Raw genomic sequence first — 13,470 nt, forward strand, 5'->3', positions numbered from 1 at the left:
TACCATAGTACTGAAATGGCATTTAGTAGTTTTTGGTATTTATGCTGATTCTCTATGTATGTGCTACAAGGTTTCGTGATATAGTCACGTCATTTTTTTATTCTTTTTTTTGTGATATTATCACGAATTTCCGCGTTTTTCGTTATCGTATAACGAATTCCTGTTTTTGTATGATTATCACGTATTGGTTACTCAACTGTTTTTTCCTATTTTAAAACCATTGTCGCTTCAGTTTAGGGTTAGATTTGGTGCTTGCATTAGAATGTCACTTTATATATTGGTTTATACTATTTTTCTGATTAATTTTTTTATATGTCCCCTGGCGTTACGGTTAGATTTGGGTTTGGGTAGGGATGTCATTTTATGTAAATCTAACCCTAAACCGAAGCGAAAATGGTAAAAAAAAATAGGACAAAACATTAACCAATATGTGATAATCACACGAAAACAGGAATTCGTTATACGATCACGAAAAAACACGGAAATTTGTGATAATATCACGAAAAAATAATTAAAAAATAACGTGACTATATAACGAAATTTCGTGAGACTGGGCTGGTATGTTACACTCTTGTTCTTATATTAATATTATTTTGTCTTTTTAAGGGCCATGATAGGTGGAAGGGCATGTCTGGTTTAATTTGATACTTGTCACCTATTAATTGACTGAATGTCCTATAGTCTTAGTAATAAATATGTACTTCAGTGGTCTCCAACATGGTGCCCGCGGGCACAGGTTGCCCGCACAGAGTCTGGGAGGTGCCCGCCAAAGCACATTCTATTAATAGTCTTAATTTTAATATAATTTTTTTACATATTTTTTATATTAGCTTGGCTTCTTTTATGTATGTTAACATTTAAACGATGATAAACATATCAACAAGTAAATTAAAATCAAGTAAAATAAAAACGTTTAGAGTAGATACATCTCTCTGGATTGTTTTATCCATTGTGGTGACCCTGGCTCACAAAAAGGTTGGAGACCCCTGATGTACATATATCATGGTATAAGTTTTTTAACCCATTTGCGCCTGATGCTGCATGCCGAAACATTACATCTATTACCGGTTACTTTTATTTCATGCTTCTAAAGTGCTTCAGAGGCTTCTCCTGAAAACCCTCAGGAGATAAGGGTATTTATTCTAGAATAACATATGTTTTAGGCGATCCGGTGCAGATCTGGCCCAGAGTCGGCTGCTGTCTTGGATATTCAAAATGCTATGGCAATAAAATGTTACTTTTTGGTAAAAGGAAACATTCTTGAGCTATCTTCAATATATATAATATCTACACTGCAAAAAATGCAGCATTAATGTAAAACCAACATATATTTTATGTTACTTTAACTTAACAAATTAAGTTAAACAATTTCAACTTGTTTTAATGTCAAAACTTAAAAGAGTAGGTTGAATTTAATTGCAAAACCAAGTTGGTTATATGTAAAGGTGTGCATGTAAGTATATTATATTATACTGTGTGTAGGTGTAAACACAGTGGCTCTTTGATGCCATCAAAACATTGCTTTGTTTGTTTGACACAACAACACTAGCTGAACCAATGGTGTGGGTTTGGGGGCGGGACTATCGGTTTGGGCAACCACTTGCAGATAGGGGAACATTTAGAAAACATTTGGAAATCCTTCATGTTGTCTAAGAGAAACAATTATTGATATTATAAAGAAATATTAAGTGTAATTTTGCCTTTTAAAGAAGAATAAATACATAAACACATACAACTGCAAACTCTGTGCTTTCCAAGGTATAGCCATACACAAAAAGCAGACAAGGGGCAAAACAGAGGAAGTGTAAGTAGCAACCTCAGCAAAACCCTTCTTTCTGTTTAGATCCCTCAAGGCATGCTCGGTTGTACACCACACCCCTATGACATATTGCACTTAACCTTTGACATCTTATGCAATATTAGGAGAAACCCGTCTTTGATAATTAAGATGACATGAATCTGGTTCAGCTGCTTCATGCATGCAAATTTTGTGGTCTGTTATTGATTTCAGGATAACTCAATTGTTGTTCATTTTACTATGTTTAGAGACATGCAAATATGAAGAACAAAGCAGAACAGTTTGATGCATTTGAAGCTATCCAATTCTTATATAGCATTTTTAACAATTGTTCATCGTACAAAAGTATTTAAATAAAGTTTAGGATGGTGTATTTGAAGCTACATGAAGTCATTTCTTAATAAGAGTAATGTAATAAATAGTACTTCATTTCAGGCCATATTATGAAGCTAATGTAACTTAGTAACACACTGTAGTCTGTGCCACAGCACTACTTATTTTTGTTATTGTCTGTGTTGCTTGGCAACCGTTTCTGCAGAACTACGGCTGCGTCTGAAAGCTTAGCTTGTTGCCTCATGAGGCAATGACTTCGGAGACATGAAGGCAGCTCTGGAAAAAGCATTCAGAGAGACTTCATAGGCAGTGTAATGAAATTTAGTTGGAAATATAAACGGAGAGTGCCTTTGTGATAACCAATTCCATGTTTGAAATGTGCAAAACTAATTTTTTTTGCTAGAAATGCAATTAAAATATGTAAAAAGTTCAAATATAACTTTTTTTACTCTAAATTTGTGCTCCAGCCGCTTCTTGGCCACCATTTTATTTTTTCAAACTCAAGCAATCACATCCCTGTGCACGCCATTGCATAGACTTGTGGGACAGGAGTCAGGACAATGAAGGTATCTCAGGAGACAGGAAGTAAAGCACAAATTGGATTCGGACGTGCCTTGATGCCTTTGGAATGCTGCCTCTGAAGGCACCATGAGCTTTCGGGCACAGCCTAATAATATTTTTATTAACATTAATAGCTGTGTTTCATTGCATCCTCCGGAGGTTCATAATGAGGCACAGCCAGAGATGGGCATAAATACATGGAAATGTATTTTAAATACAAATACAAAATACTGTGTCGAAAAATGTATTTAAATACAAATACAAAATACTGTGTCGAAAAATGTATTTAAATACAAATACAGTACTTTGTATTTTGAAAATACACAAAATACATGTGAAATTGGTGATTCAGTGCAAGTATCCCTACTGTATTATGCTGAAATCTATCTGGGTCTATTTCTGCATGACAAAAAGCATTTAGATGTGTGCAACTGCTTAGAAACTTTCATTTTATTTTACGTATAGCTTTCCCCTGCCCTGTAGGAAATAAAAAACTAGAAAAAAAAAACTTGGTAACACTTTACTTGAAGGGGTGTGCATAAGACTGACATGACACCTTCATAATCATGACATGACACTTGTCATGAACATGAAGATGATTTTATGCACACAACTGCCATTAAGTGTCATTTACTCAATTATGTAATTTTTAATGCAAAGATGACATTGTTTGAGATATCTTTGTTATGACAACTTGACACATAAACCAATACAACACAACTTGTTGTTATAAATCATAAACAATAATTATCAAACTTAACAAACTACCTAGCTTTGTGGGTTAACGTTACATTAAACTGTGATTTAAATGTCATTAAGTGTTGATACTATATCAAATATTATTAATACTCGGTCAAATAAACATTATGAACTGAAGAATATTCATGATGCTGTTATAAAACTATTTAACAGAGTATTAACACTTAATGACATTTTAATGACAAATTCAATTTGTATCACTGGTAAAAAGTGGTCAGTTATTTTGTCTTGGTTAATGTCAAGTCGTCATGACAAGTTATGATGTATGGGTTAATGTCAAGTTATCATCATAAAGACATCTCAAACAATGTCATCTTTGCAATAAAAATTACAAAATTGAACAAATGACACTCAATGACAGTTGTCACAAAGGTCCACAAAATCTCCCCCATATTCATGACATGTGTCATAAAAACATCATTAAATCTTTTTCATGTGTCGTCGACCCACAACCTAAACAGTTTATATGTGAAGAAATCCACGTATTTACTTCTCATGAGACGAGAGTTTGAAAAATTATTCGGCAATCTACTTTCTCTCATCGCTGCTTTTTGATGGTTTTGAAAACAGTTACTCAAGAGTCGCCCTCTGTCATTTACATAATTATACAACAGAGAGCCCGTCAAAGATAAAAGTCTTGTAGGTTTACTAAGGAGCCCGCAGGTTCACACCGTAGAGTACAGCCATGCGAATTGCAAAAGTGTAAACAAGGCTTCAACTGCACAAAGCTAAAAAGAAATCAGCAACTGTGTGCTGATTCCACCACTTGCCGCGTCACGTGTGAAAGGACCTTTTTAAGGAAAACACCACCGTTTTTCAATATTTTACTATGTTCTTGCCTCAACTTAGATGAATGAATACATGCCTATCTTTTTCCAATATGTGCACTTCATCTTTGCACAGCATGTCATGAATGTGTTAGCATTTAGCCTAGTCCCATTTATTCCTTAGGATCTAAACAGGGAAGAATTTAGAAGCCACCAAACACTTCCATGTTTTCCCCATTCAAAGACTGTTACATGAGTAGTTACACGAGTAAGTATGGTGGCACAAAATAAAACGTGATTTTTAAGTGAATAAAAAATGAGAACTATATTGTATGGCGGAAGAGCACCTAGTTTGCAGCACTCTAACCCCCGGCGCAGCAACATCATCACTCCTGTGAAGATGTTACTGCGCGCTGAGGTCGAAATGCTGCAAACCAAGTGCTCTTCCTCCATGCATTGAAAATAGATAGTTATGTATTAATTTGTCTAAGTTGAGGTAAGAACATTGTGAAATATTAAAAAATGGTGGTTTTCCTTTAAGTCGAAAGTGTAGGCATATTTGTCAGCGTTCCACACTCTGTCTCAGTCGTGAAACGTGCAACTGCCTGCCAACGTGCAAGTGTGAATTTGAATTTCCTTTTGCGACAGTTATAATAACACAAATCACATCACACCCAATAATTCAATCGCCCTTGCTTTTTTCCTACTCCAACATTTCAATTATTGCCCACTAAAAGCTGCACAGATATATTTGCTTACCTGAAATCTGGTGTCTGGTCTGAACTAGTGAATGCATGAAAACAGCACCCTGACTGGTTGACTGGCTCAAAGTATTTTGAGTATTTTAAAAATACAAAAATACTCATCTTAAATGTATTTAAATACAAATTACATTTCATTTTTTTTCAAAGGCTTTAAAATACAAAATACAAAATACTATTTTGTATTTCAAATACGTATTTTAAATACATGTATTTGAAATACTGCCCATCCCTGGGCACAGCTAATATATTTTTGTTTCGGTTTGGTTTTATTTTGTGAAACCCTGACAGGTATACAGAATATATGTTTTATAAAATCAATAAGCCCAGTGAAGCTGTGGTTTACCGTACATTTAGAAGAGCTTTATTGATTCACTGAAAATAAAATATGTGTCGGTATCCTTTCAAAAAGTAGACCTTATAGTATAACTTAACTACAGAACTACATATTGGTTTTATACAAATCTGTGCCTAAATGGTACTGTATTATTATAAAGGGTACCGTCCCAGGCATGCAGTGACAGCTTTTGTACAATTCTTTTCTCAGAGTTTTATAAATATGATTTCCCCCATTAGCAAGCCATTAAGATTTCTGTATGCTTTTACCATTAAACCATTATCAACAATGTGCATTTGATGTAATTGTGTTATATACCTAACCTCATGAACATCACTGAAGCATCACTTTAGTGTTCAACTTTAAATATGTGACAAACAATAAAAGTATTTTGACACATCATTCTGTATTTTTAAAAGTTTTTTGATAACATTGAAACTTATCTTAATAGGAGAATAAACATGCAATTTTATTTTAATAAAACTTTTGTAGTGGTAATTTTATTAAAGAAATGTAGACCCACAAAAAACTATTTTAAAATGCTATTGTTGCTTTGCTTAAAGGGATAGTTTGCCTAAAATTGGAAGTTCAGTCATCATTTACTTACCCTCATCTTATTCTTCACCTGTATGAGTTCCTTTATTCTGTTAAACACAAAAGAAGATTTTTTATAAATGATGGCAAGTTCACAGTTGACCTACAAGAATAGCCTATACTAAAAGCAAAAAAATTATATATATACAGTGAGGAAAATAAGTATTTGAACACCCTGCTATTTTGCAAGTTCTCACACTTAGAAATTATGGAGGGGTCTGAAATTGTCATCGTAGGCGCATGTCCACTGTGAGAGACAAAATCTAAAAAAAATCCAGAAATCACAATGTATAATTTTTTTAACTATTTATTTGTATGTACAGCTGCAAATAAGTATTTGAACACCTGTCTATCAGCTAGAATTCTGACCTTCAAAGACCTGTTAGTCTGCCTTTAAAATGTCCACGTCCACTCCATTTATTATCCTAAATTAGATGCATAAAGACACCTGTCCACCCCATACCAAAGAGCTGTCCAAAGACACTAGAGACAAAATTGTACACCTCCACAAGGCTGGAAAGGGCTACAGGGAAATTGCCAAGCAGCTTGATGAAAAAATGTCCACTGTTGGAACAATCATTAGAAAATGGAAGAAGCTAAACATGACTGTCAATCTCCCTCGGACTGCAAGATCTCACCTTGTGGGGTCTCAATGATCCTAAGAAAAGTGAGAAATCAACCCAGTACTACACGAGAGGAACTAGTCAATGACCTGAAAAGAGCTGGGACCACCGTTTCCAAGGTTACTGTTGGTAATACACTAAGACGTCATGGTTTGAAATCATGCATGGCACGGAAGGTTCCCCTGCTTAAACCAGCACATGTCCAGGCCCATCATAAGTTGGCCAATGACCATTTGGAGGATCCAGAGGAGTCATGGGAGAAAGTCATGTGGTCAGATGAGACCAAAATAGAACTTTTTTGTCATAAATCCACTAAACGTGTTTGGAGGAAGAAGAATGATGAGTACCATCCCAAGAACACCATCCCTACTGTGAAGCATGGGGATGGTAGCATCATGCAATGGGGGTGTTTTTCTGCACATGGGACAGGGCGACTGCACTGTATTAAGGACAGGATGACTGGGGCCATGTATTGCAAGATTTTGGGGAACAACCTCGTTCCCTCAGTTAGACCATTGAAGATGGGTCGAGGCCGGTTCTTCCAACATGACAATGACCCGAAGCACACAGCCAGGATAACCAAAGAGTGGCTCTGTAAGAAGCATATCAAGGTTTTGGCATGGCCTAGCCAGTCTCCAGACCTCAACCCAATAGAGAATCTTTGGAGGGAGCTCAAACTCCGTGTTTCTCAGCGACAGGCCAGAACCCTGACTGATCTAGAGAAGATCTGTGTAGAGGAGTGGGCCAAAATCCCTCCTGCAGTGTGTGCAAACCTGATGAAAAACTACAGGAAACGTTTGACCTCTGTAATTGCAAACAAAGGCTACTGTACCAAATATTAACATTGACTTTCTCAGGTGTTCAAATACTAATTTGCAGCTTGTATCATACAAATAAATAGTTCAAAAATAATACATTGTGTTTTCTGGATTTTTTTTTAGATTATGTCTCTCACAATGGACATGTACCTACGATGACAATTCCAGACCCCTCCATGATGTCTAAGTGGGAGAACTTGCAAAATTGCAGGGTGTTAAAATACTTCTTTTCCTCACTGTATGTATATACATATATATTCTGGGAACCTTAAAATTTTAATTTTAAATAACTTGATAACCTGATTGTGAGGTTATAAAGATTATTGGTAATAAGCTTGACATGAGCTAACAGTGAACAATTCTATTAGCTCATTTCAGCATTTACTAATGCACATTTAAAATCAAAAGTTAATGCACAATAAACATTAATAATGAACAGTTATTTTCTATTACTGACATAAAGATCAACAAGCACAATAAAATATATGCTTATTGTTAATTCATGCTAGCTAATGCATTGTGTTTGTGTTGAATTGAACCACTTCATTAAATAATGATGACGTATGTATCAATTGTATTGACCAAATTAAAAGAAAACAACATCAGACAAACATTACATATTGCAGAGTGGGCCATTATACGAAGTGTGTGCCGACACAGTGAAACATGTAAGATGTTTGTCACCATTGTTCTGTTTTCCCAGTGGGCTTACCCAATACAAACACCATCAAGGTCAGAGAGACATTTTCACTTAAAAACAAGCATTGTCTGCTGCACGCAAGACCTCCGTTCCAACGAACCCATAAAACATTGCCCATGTCGCACGAGGAACACAAAGCATCTCGTTTTAAAGGCAGGAAACAATGAAACCGCTGAGATACGCTCAACTGGGGAACAACCGAGATATTACGCATACACAATCTGTTTATTAATACTGCTTATTGTGCAGTGCACTACGGATCCCAATTAAAGTTTTGTAAAATGTAAGATTGAATGATGAGATTAAAAAAATGATTTACAAATAAAATACTTTTTTTTTTATTGTTTTGTTGGCCGATGCAGCATCACATGAAAGCAAAAGCCACTTTATCTCAATATTCGTCACCCATAAAAGTCAACTGCAAGATCTTTAAGAGAAACAAACTCATGCAAATCTTAGTACTTTGTACTATAAATGAGCAGTACTTTGCATTATGATTTTATTTCATCCGCAGGCACAAATTGGTTTGGGGATCCTGGTTTGCAAATTGCATGCTGTGCTTATCTGTTAACGGGAAGCATTTACGGGAAAATCAAATTTGTTTGCTCTTTCCTATGCTCTTTGTCTCTGGTCAGAATATTTTATCAGCGGACAAACTCTTTTGCTTGTTACCTTTGCTGACAAGCATTAAATATTTAGCCTCGCAGACAATATATCTGCACATAATGGAGAGACAAATCAATATCATGGATATTGTGTGGTGTACAACATAGTGCATGCGGTTATTTTGCTAATCCCATTATGTGTTTATTCAGTACAGCCGACAGTTACTTTATGCAAACATATAATACTGATAGTGTACAGCAGCAGATCACCAGATTAAACATAATGGCATGGCAATAACCCCGAGTGTCAAGGGTGTTTCACTAAAAAAAGTTTGTACTTTATTGATAAAAACAGAATTAGAGAGAAGCTAATAACAAGTGTTTTAGTTTGTGATCAAGCCTTTTCTATTTTTACTATCTTTCATGCTAGTCTAAAAGTCACTTCATGACAGGAAGTCAATCTTCTTTATATATTTAGAAAACTGCTGTGGCGACTTTAGCCTTGTGTTTCTCATCACTTGCTTAAAATAAAGAAATAAAAATAAGCCACCACAAACAGCACTACTGATAGTGTTATTTTGTGGTTACCGTGTTTAACTGTAGTAAAACCATGGTTAATTTTCCTGAGGGGGCACCTAGAGACTGTGTCCTGCTAAATATATGAAAGTATGACACCTTTCCTCTATACCAAACAAATGAAAGAAACCTGATCATTTGTTTGCTCTCTGTAGATGTTTACTGATGGTTAACTTTTAAGGATATTTGTTAGATTGAAATGTTAGTAGACAGTTAAGGAGATGTTGGGGCATGCGTTTTTTTTTCTTAGAAACACTTCACAGGCACGAACATGACGTGTTTACAGTCTAATGTCATTCTAACAGTCGTGAGAAAAAGGCAGGGCTCAATACAGAGTCACACATTGTGTTTAATCTGTGAGAACTCACCTGTTTGTCAAGCTCAAGGTAAACTGCACACGGAGGTATGGCAATGCACTTTTGTATATGAAATGCTGCCATCTAGCGATATGACGCCAGCAATTACATACACACAAGACTTTTGTTATTGTTTACTCAACTTCGTTTGATTGCCTCTTTTATGTATTTTTTTTTCTTTTCTTTATGCATTAATCGAAGTTTGTAAGTGACCATGGCTGTTATTATAGTTAGAAGCACTCGTGCCTGCAGAGGTTGCAGTTTCAGTGCTGTACTTTTTTAAATCAGCGCCAAATTTTTTAACAGTTGTTGTAAAATAAAAACACCTACTGAAAACATAAAATATCACTTCCGGTGGTTCTTCTTCACGTATTTATTGTAGTATTTAGTAAACACTACAACCATGGAGCGAGAAGTGTATATTGGATGACACGCATCTTAAATAACAAGCTGGATGAAACCCAGAAGTTCGACCCAAAAATTTGATGCGCGTGCCCGCGATGTCAGCATTGCTACAACTATGGGACGACTAAAAAAAGTGCAGCCAAATACTATTGCGTCTTTAACAATTAACATTGACCCCTAAATTAATTGATAAATAATTACATTTATTTATTTCTAAAATGATTTATGAAATGTATTCAATTGAAATTCAATTTGACCCTTAACCCTGCTGCTACTCTGAGAGGCTCGCATTACTTCCAACTCACACAATGCAGGTTTAAACTACACTCAGTCATTACACTGTCAGATGTGGGACAGCAATTGCAAAGGCCTTATTTAGAGAGCAAAAAAATTGTAAGATGTGTTTTGTTTGACTTTCTGCAGAGCTGCACAGACCGATCAGCGTTATGACATACCTTTTATGCCTTCAAGGGCCTTAATTTTGGTAGATTTTTTTACTACCGCGCGAACACCCTGAAGTACCCAGCTGTGTCACGAGCTCAGTCCATCTGTCAGCGGCCATCAACAGTCAATTTTAAAGTTCGTAATATATATTTTAGTCATATCGAATTACTAACAACAATATTACTATAAACTTATTTTTATAAAGTAACCAGGAATTAATAAAAACTACCTCATAATTTACCACAGAAACGAAAAAAAAAACTGTCGTCTGAAGACTGAAGAGAACATCACAGAATGCCCGCTGTTTGAACTAATGCGGCGCTTGCCCGCAAATAATAGGTGTGTTCGACTTCATGTGGCGCTGCAAGAACCGACAGGCGGCTGACGTCGAAGTACCGCGAGAGCGATTCGAAATTAGACTTCTACGTGGGATTTCTCGACACGCTCTCGCGGTACCTTGACGTCAGTCACCTGTCGGTTCTCGCAGCACCCCATGAAGTCAAACAAGCCTAATAGAACATAAAGAAATACCATATGTCAAAACAAAATAAAGATGGAAAAGGAAATGCTTCTCCCAGCGAAACACTGCGTCCAGACGAAACCGAAAATTACTGTATTAGAACTCGTTCAACATTAACTATTTCTTTTATTAAAATTAACAGAAATATTGGACAGACTCTTATAAAATTAATTATGTTTAGTTTAGTAACCATAAACAACAATAAACATAAAAAGGAAATTATTTCCTAAGATATAGCAACCAATAATAATTATTTTAAATATAATTATTTTAGTAATTATTATTTTTACTATGATTAATGGCAAAATCATGTGGGCTAGCTAGAAAATGGGGGCATGTGTGGGTTTTCTGTGGGAAGTTAGTTAATCCATATAATAATGTTAACACTTAACAACAATGTACAACTTTACTGTAAGTGTTACAAATTATTGTATTCAAAAACCTCTCAGCATCTTTCATAGATCTGCCTATTACAAGAAGTGAAACAAAAAGTCCTGGTGTCCACTACAAAGGACATCAAATAAAAGTCGTTCAGAATTGTTGTACATTTCTGAAATACTGCTAAATTTTAAGTCTAGACTCTCATGTTAAAAAAAACAATTGATAATTATCACGAAAACATGTTATCTGCAAAAAAAGTATTTCTTACTACCCTTGTTGGCAAAAAATTTGAAAATTGCAATTGTCATTATTTTGAAAAAAGTTTGTTTGCCGTGTAAGACACGTCCCCAAAAATATGGTATTACTAGAAAGCCCAGGATGTCCTCTTCACAGGACAGTAGGAGTCAAATAGATTAAACAAACTGTACTTGACATACCATTTCAGAAACTATTGTCCACTACAGAGACCAAAAATATATTGCTGGCTCTAGGCTATATTGATATTTATTAATTATTACCATTTGACAGTAGCAGAGTAACGCCACCAAATGTAGCAAAATAAAAGTATTTTTTTCTAGAAATGTACTTAAGTAAAAGTACCCATCCTTAAATATACTCTAAAAGTACTACCAAAAATATTTATTCAAGTAAATGTAATTCATTACAACCCACCTCTGATGTCAAGATGCACAGCTGATCATATAAATACATCTGAACTATTCTTATATGGCTCAAATGTTTTAATATTTGTTTGTTTACCCAAAATTAACCAAAGTTAATATTCAAGTTATTTACAATAATCTACTTTATTTATATAAACTTGTTCATGCATTTGTTGAATGTCTAAGTGTTTAAACATGAATAAAATGTCATTCAAAAAACTGTGTGTGTGTGTTTGTGTGTGTGTGCGCGCTCCAGAATTAAAATGAATTGACGTCAAATCAATAATTTCATTAAAGCGTAACTAAACCCCTGGTCAGACCCTGACTCCACCCACTGGCAATATTTGAAAAATGCAAGAAAAGTGGGCAGATCCCAACGGAGATAGAGGGGAAGAACTAAGCTCGTACCAAGTGTGTGGTGAGATCATAATAAGGGCGTGGTGAGCTTGAACCTGCTTACGTCACGAGTTACTTTTTGGACCCAACATCCAATAGGAAAATCCAACTGCAGTAGCCACCGTTCAACCTGAAGAGGGCAGCACTCAGACGTTTTTACACCATATATTGTAGTATTGAAACACTTTATACCCAAATGTCAAAAAACTTACTAAAATCAATGAACAGCACTAATAAACCATCATTCTTACAGATCATTAACTAAAAAAAGTTGGTTAAGGGTTTAGTTACTCTTTAAACAGGCCTAAATGCACTAAATGTAATGATGAGAGTAGGCAGCAGATCCAAGTGCAGGTAAAGTTTATTATAACAAAATAAAACAAGATAATCCAAACCAATCATAACAGAAACAACATCACAGTACTCCACAAAGGACAACTGAAACACAAGGGCAATATATACACCTGGGTAACAAGGAAACAAGACACACCTAGGGAGACAATCAAACATGGACCAATACAACAAAAGAACTACAAAAGACTACAAACATGGCAGACAACAACAAGACTTCAAAATAAGAGACATGGACAGGGGAAACACGAGACAGGACTGTTACACTAAACCCACCTGTTAGATACTGTAGATATTTAGGGGTGATTTCTTGGATAGGTCTCAGTCCCAGACTACAATGCATGTTTGAGCTGCCTTCATTTAAAAACCTCTTGTATTGACACATCTTAACATATATCAGTGCCTTTGTTTTGTCTCAAGATGCACAACAGTATTGTTATTTTGTATGGTATGTTTGTAAAAAATTCTTAAATGTCTTAATACAACTAAGACCTAGTCCTGGATTAATCTAAACCCTCTCCGGAAAACTGCCACTTAATCAAATAAAATGTTCTGATATGTAGTTAGTTGACAAAAATATGACCAAAACTAAATATCATTTAAGTCAAAAATAGAAATGATACATTTTAAGTAAAAACTTTGAATTAAACTGTGTCGAAGTTTATACAGTATTGAGGTTTGTGAGATAGCTGAACAGTGTTAGACTTTTAGGGGCAGTTTCCT

This window comes from Misgurnus anguillicaudatus, chromosome 24, assembly GCF_027580225.2.
Source record: "Misgurnus anguillicaudatus chromosome 24, ASM2758022v2, whole genome shotgun sequence".
In the NCBI taxonomy this organism is placed as follows: domain Eukaryota; kingdom Metazoa; phylum Chordata; class Actinopteri; order Cypriniformes; family Cobitidae; genus Misgurnus; species Misgurnus anguillicaudatus.